Raw genomic sequence first — 6,967 nt, 5'->3', positions numbered from 1 at the left:
TGAGGAGGAGTGTCCTGGGCCAGGAGCGCGGGGTTGGAGTGTCTGTCAGGCGTACTGAGCCTGCTTAGTGTCAGTAATGCGTACACAGATCTCCGAGGCGGGTGCCAAGAGGATGGTCTCAGCCTGTTTTCAGCGGTCAAGGAGCAGTGGCCATAAACTGAAACACAAAAAGTTCCACCTCAACATGAGGAAGAACTTTCCACTGAGGGTGGCAGAGCACTGGAACGGGCTGCCCAGGAACATTCATCACAGTGGAGGGATTTTGCCACCTGCCAGCGAAGGTGGCAAAAGATGCCTCTTTAAAACCCTCTCTGCCTCTGTGAGTCCTGTCTCACCATGGTTGTACCTTCTTTGAAAGCAATGCACAAATCCAGAGCAAGAGGAAGTGCAGAGGCAATGAGGTGGTGTCACCTGCCAAGAGGCATAGCTCCAATCTTCCCAGCTTCATCCAGAGATCTCCTGGGACTGCATTAACTGGCACAGGCTGGGCCTTGGCTGAGATTTGGACATTTATGGTGTCTCCCAGGTACCTGATAGTTTATTTTTTCCCATTAACACCCACAGCCTGTGCTAGTAGTTTCCATTCAAAACTATTTGAAAAAAGAGGAAGAAAAATCATGTCTGGTCATGAGACACCTCAGGCAGAGTCAAGGAGACTTACCATGACCATGAGCCCATGAATCAGAAGCACTGATATTTATCCCCAAATTTTGTTTAGCAATAAAATACTAAAATCCAAAGGGATTTTTCGTGTTTTGGCACAGGAGAGAAGTTGGCAGCGGAGTCAGATATAGTGGCTGTGGTTACCAAGGCTGCCAGTAACACCGGCCTCAGGAAGGGGCACATCTGGCTCTGAAACCCTCTGCAATGTGTTGGGGTGGGTGTTTAAATTGATTTCTGCAGCTGTGGGCCCACTTCTTAATTCCAGATCTGGACTATGTGGAAAGATTCAACCACACATCTTTGTATATGCCTTCTCATTTATAAACTGCAGAAGGGCCACCATAGAGAATTACTCCACAGTTTTATGGGTTCCTTCACCACTCTTGTGAACACAAGTCCAGAGGAAGCCACAAAAATGTTTAAAGGGATGAAGCATATCTCATACAAGCAAAGGCTGAGAAAATTGGGATTGTTCAGACTGGAGAGAAGAGAGATTTTTGGTGTGACCTAGTAGCAACCTTGCAGTACCTGAAGGAAGCCTAAAGGAAAGATGGAGAGGGACTTTTGACAAGGCCATGTAGTGACACGACAAGGGGAAATGGATTCAAACTAAAGGAGAAAAGGTTTAGATTAGGTATTAGGAGGAAGCTCTTCCCTGTGAGGGTAGTGAGGCCTGGCACAGGTTGCCCAGAGAAGCTGTGGCTGCCCCATCCCTGGAAGTGTTCGAGGCCAGATTGGGCGGGGCTTGGGGGAACCTGATCTAGTGAAAGGTATCCCTGCCTATGGCAGGAGGGTGGAACTACATGATCTTTAAGGTCCCTTCCAATCCAAACCATTCTATGAATCTTTGAAATTGAGCAACGAAAGACCTACTAAGAATATTTTCTTTTTAGTTGTTTGTGTTCTTTTTTTCCCTAATGGGAAGTTTTTAAAAGGGAAAGGACTGATGAGAAAAATACTTCAGATGATTAGAGTTGGTCCTTAAGGAACCTGTAATGACTTACTGCTCCCTTATACACTGGGAAATTGGGGAACATGACAAGAACATGTGCAATTTCTTGGAAGCCCCTGGGAGCCTGGGTCCTGGACAAGTGGATGGTCACTGAACTAAAGTATGGGCAGAAATGCTGCTGGCAGGATGCTAGAGGATGCTGGTAGGATGCTAGATCTTGTGAGTTAAAGTTGGTGGCATATTTTAAGCCTAAAAAAGAGATATCACAGAAAGAAGACTCAAAGAAAATGACAAGAAGTTGGAGAAGGGGGAAATACTTCAGGTTCCTAAAACAAGAATGGACCAACTTGACTAATCACAGAATAACTAGAAGTTGCATTTAAATTGCGTCCACCCAGGATGGTGTATTAGATGCATCTATTTGTCAAAATTTTATTTAAAACTGAGGTTAGAAATGTAAGAAAGGACTTTTTCCCAAAGACATTTTCTCCTGGCACCAAACATACTGCTTTCTTATATTTAACACCTGAAGCATAAACCAAGATTCAGCCTTACCTAGCAACCTCCTAGAAGCACTTGTTACCTTGAGACTCATGAGAATTAGAATGTTAATATTCTATTCTTCTTGCTCCAGGCATAATTTTATGCCATTGTTGTATTTTCTTCAAATGATAGTTGGACCGCAGCACTTATTATTTGCAGTGCCAAATAAATCTCTGTATTGTAAGAGGAGGAAGCAGCAGGTTGTTGCGTTTCTGTATGGATGAAGGCTTGAAAATAGTTAAAACTGATAGTAAAACTCTCTCTGAGAAACCAAGCTAACTAAACAATAAGGGAGGAAGGAGGCTATGGATGGCCTTTTTGACGTAGTGTGTTTGCTTTGAGAAGGCTGGACTCTGTGACAACTGCCTACAGACACTGGAGTTGCTTATATGCAACTCATTGTGGCTCTGTTATCAAGTCACCTTTCTCCTTGTGCAGCTCAAAGTCACTCTGACTTTGAAAAGGTCTTTTTTTGGTGTTTTAAACAATCCCACAGGGCCACTCACTCCTACCATCGACTTGGAGCCCTTCTGTGTTTTTTGAGGGTACATGTGGACATATACCAAAGCAAGGAGCAATCCCAGACAAACTGACCCAACAGGCTTTTTTTGTTAATGAAGACTTTTCTTCCTGCATCATTTTTCTTTTTTTCTTTTTTTTTTTTTTTCCCTATTTGAGAAGAAGGTCAGAAACCATCAGTACAACCAGTCAGTTAGAGGGAAGATCAGTGGAGCAGCAGAGAATCCTGGGTGCCTCGGTGTATGGGATAGAAAACCATCTAAGAACAGTAAAGACTTCCCTGGCTTTTTTGCCAGCAAACTACCCAAAATAGCTGAACCGGCTAGCAGGGCTTTGTGGGCCACACCCAGGGCTTCCTGGAAGTCCCTGTGGATAGGCTAAGAGATCGTGACAGTTTTTGATTATGCTTTGTTACCTGAATGAGCACCAAAGACTCAAAATTCAGTCTGACGATGGCTCAATGCAGTGTTTCTGTCATGACTCAAGAAAACACAATTTGTGAAATTTCCTTCTCCCCTCTGACAATTTCTGTCATTTCTCTTGGGGTGTTTTGCCGCATGTCAAGAACAGAGGACAGTAGGGAGACGAAAACAGGCTTTCCCTCTGTTCTTTGAATCAGTCACTGTGCTGAGGGAAATACAGTAAGGTTTTATTTATGTGCATGCAGACAGAGAAGGCTGTGGCTATCAAATCTGCTTTATTGTTTTTACAGGCTCTGCAACCATTTAAAATTAAAATCTACACACACACATTGGTTTGCTGTAAGAACTGTGTGTGTTGTATACTTACTGTAGTAGAGCTTTGGGTTTTGATGAATTTTCTTAGTAGTTCTTCCAGTTAGAAAGGGAGGAGAGTAAAATCTGTTCTGAGACTCAAAAAACTTCTTTTTCTGCCCTGGAATGCACATTAAAATCTACTGCATTTCTGGTTTTATATACACATTGTGGTTTAATCCCAGCTGCCAACCAAGCCCCACACAGCCACTCTCACTCCTCCAGCAGCAGGATGGGGAAGACAATCAGAAGGGTAAAAGTCAGAAGACTTGTGGGATGATATAAAGATAGCTTAACAGGTAAAGCCCCTCACACAACCAAAGCAAGCAAGGAATTCATTCAGTGCTTCCCATGGGCAGGAAGGTGTTCAGCCATTCTTGGGAAAGCAGTGTTCTGTCATGTATTAACAAAGACTTGGGAAGACAAATGCCATTCCTCCAAATGTCCTCCCCTTCCCTCTTCTGCCCCCAGCTCTACATGCTGAGCCCAACATCATGTGGCCTGGAATATATGGTATATTGCTTTGGTCAGTTGGGATCAGCTATCTCAGCTGTGTCTCTTCCCAGCTTCTCATGCATCCCCCAGCCCCCTTGGCATCATAGCATAGGAGAAGTTGAAAAGGCCTGGATGATGTTCAAGTGCTCTTCAGCAACAGCAAAAATATCTCTATATTGTCTTATGTTTTCAGCACAAGTTCAAAATACAGACCCATACCAGCTACTGTGAAGCAAAAACCAAACCAAACCAAAACAAAACAAAAAACAAACAAACAAACAAAAAACCTGAAACTTGGATTGCTCTTCACTTAGTGATACCCTCATGCCAGTATAAATGAGGTGTCAAATTAGGGTTTGAAGCTTTAAAAATAATGTTTTCCTCATTTAAAGCACTGTAAGTCAGTGGTAAGTCTGTGTTAGGGACACTGGATTGCAAAGAGGGAAGAAAGGAGTTCGGTGAGATTGATGTAAAAACCACTATCGTCACTCAGCACACAATAGATCAGGATTGGCAGGATGAAATATTTTTTCACCCCAGCTCCAACTTGACATCATCAATGTGACAGAAAAGCTTGAAGTCTGAATCCACTAAGGACACATGCTGCACCAGGTAGCAGAGTGCCTGTGCTGGCTCACTCTCCCTTGCTCCATGCAGCCTGAAGTTCGAGCTTTGGGTATCTCTGAGGGGAAAGGAAAATAAGAAAAAAAGAAATGTGTCATGGAGCATCTCCTTTATCAGCTGCAGCACTTGGATTTGGAGATTTTGCTCATTGCCTCTGTAGAAACCTGACTTCTGTGAGCACAACTGGGAAGGTGCACAACAGGCTGCCCCACAAGAGGTCCTATAGCTCATGGACAGGAGTATTGCTGGTCTGATGTTGAACCACAGACTCTTCCAGAGGACATAAACATCCTTCCTCATGCAGATTAATTTTGTAGTTTTGGTGAAAGCATCTGTGCATGCTCCTGGTACTCCTCATGTTCATTAAAAAGTTATCTGCACATGGCCCAAAACCTGCTTAAAAAAATTCCTGAAGACATGACAGAAAACCATACCTAATCAGTTAGAGACCTTATCTTCTCCAGAGTACCTTTTACTGTCAAATTCCATGTTTCTTTTCTCTCCCACTTCTTATTTTGTTTTACACTCTTGATATTGCTACCATGCATGAATTTCCCATGTATACCACATGCCATTTCATATTTTAAATCAGCTGCTTCATCCATGAGTGTGAGAGTGTATTTTCCATGCGACAGGCTTCTAAACCTCCTGGCTCCCGCTCTGTGCCATAGTACTAGAAGTATCACAGAGACACAGCTGCACGCTGGGTCACAGTATTCTTCAGATCAGTACTGTGATAAGAAAAACTGTATGTGACTGCAGAGGAAACTGAACAGAGATGGGTTGTGCACATGTTGGGTATACCTTCACCTTCAATTTCACTTAACTAGTGTGAATTTCTTTCTTTTCTGACCCTTCACACTGTCTGCTGTGAAGAGGCTTCAGTTCCAGTAATTAAAGTCTTGGGTAGTGGCTCCTGGTGGTCAGACAGGCATATTTCCTCAATTACGCCTGAGAGAGAGAGAGAGAGAAAAAAAAAAAAAACTCTTCAGGGCACAGGGTATATCTGTATAAGTAGGATATACCCATATATACAACTCAAATTAAGCAGAGCCAAAAAAGTTCTTGGGAGCTGCTGGAAAGAAACAAAAGACCCATTACATAAAAACATGTATATTGCTCAGAAGTCACCCATCCATGAAGCCATATTCTGAGTTATTCAAATCACATAATTTTGTCAGTTTCTGAAGTTGCTCCTCTCATGCCAAAGCACCTAGTGGAACAAGCTTTGACCTATGTCAGAGAGCAGTGAATTTTCTCAGCCACTGCCTGTGAAGGCCTGGCCCGGAGCCACACAGTCCTGAAGTCACTTTACATTTTAAAATCAGATTTGAGAAGCCCTGCAGCCAGCCAGCAGCAAAAACAAGACAGGCAGGAAGGAGATAAAGTGGGGAGGAATAGAGGCAACAGAAGGAGACAGAGCAGAGAGAAGGCGTTTTTTCACATGACATAACAGCACACCTGGGAAAAAGGGTTTGCTGCTGTTTTTCCAGTAGAGAATGAGGGAGCAGGAGGTTAGAGGAGAGGAGGAAATACGAGTTCTCACCTTCAGAGAGAAATGTGCTGGCACACTCCAGTGGAGAGGCCAGTTGCAGTTAGGAAGAGAGGGAGCATAATTAATAAGGTTTTTAAGGCTGTCTATGCTTTGCTGGGCTGTACAGTCTGCTGCGCTCCTCTGGCCATTAAAGATTATGGAATACCACTTCTCTAACTTGCCACCTCCCTCTTCTTTAAAAGAGGTTCCCAAAGCAAACTGTGGGCAAAGGCTTTTGCCTCCATGGCTGGGGCACTGCTGCTGCCCTACTGTTGTGGTTTAACCCCGTCCAGAAAGGAGTACCACACAGCTGCTCCCTCACTGCCCCACCAGAGGGATGGAGGAGAGAATCAAAATGGTAAAAGTGAGAACACTCATGGGTTAAAGGACAGTTTCACAGGTAAAGCAAAAGTCATACACACAGGCACAGAAGAACAAGGAGTTTATTCGCTGCTTCCCATGGGCAGGCAGGTGTTGGGAAGACAAATGCCATCGGTCCAAACACACCCCCTTCCTCCTTCTCTGCCCAGCTTTATATACTAAGCCTGGAATGGTCTGGAATATCCCTTTGGTCAGTTGGGAGCAGGTGTCCTGGCTAGGTCCCCTCTCAACTCCTCGTGCAGCCCCAGACCCCTCACTGTTGCAGTGGTGAGAAAAGCAGAAAAGGTTTTGATGCTGTGCAACCCTCTTCAGCAATAACCCCCACCCCCCATTCCTGTATTATCAGCACTTTTTCCAGCACAGATCCAGAACAGCCCTGACTACTCTGAAGGAAATTAACTCTCTCTCAGTCAAATCCAGCACACACTCCAGGTAGTGAGTGCTGGTGGATGGCAGGGTGCACCATGCAGGACACAAGGTCCC

Source organism: Myiozetetes cayanensis, unplaced genomic scaffold (assembly GCF_022539395.1).
Source record: "Myiozetetes cayanensis isolate MyiCay16 unplaced genomic scaffold, myiCay2020 scf4, whole genome shotgun sequence".
Taxonomy (NCBI): Eukaryota; Metazoa; Chordata; class Aves; order Passeriformes; family Tyrannidae; genus Myiozetetes; species Myiozetetes cayanensis.
Note: the sequence above shows the minus strand (reverse complement) of the source record.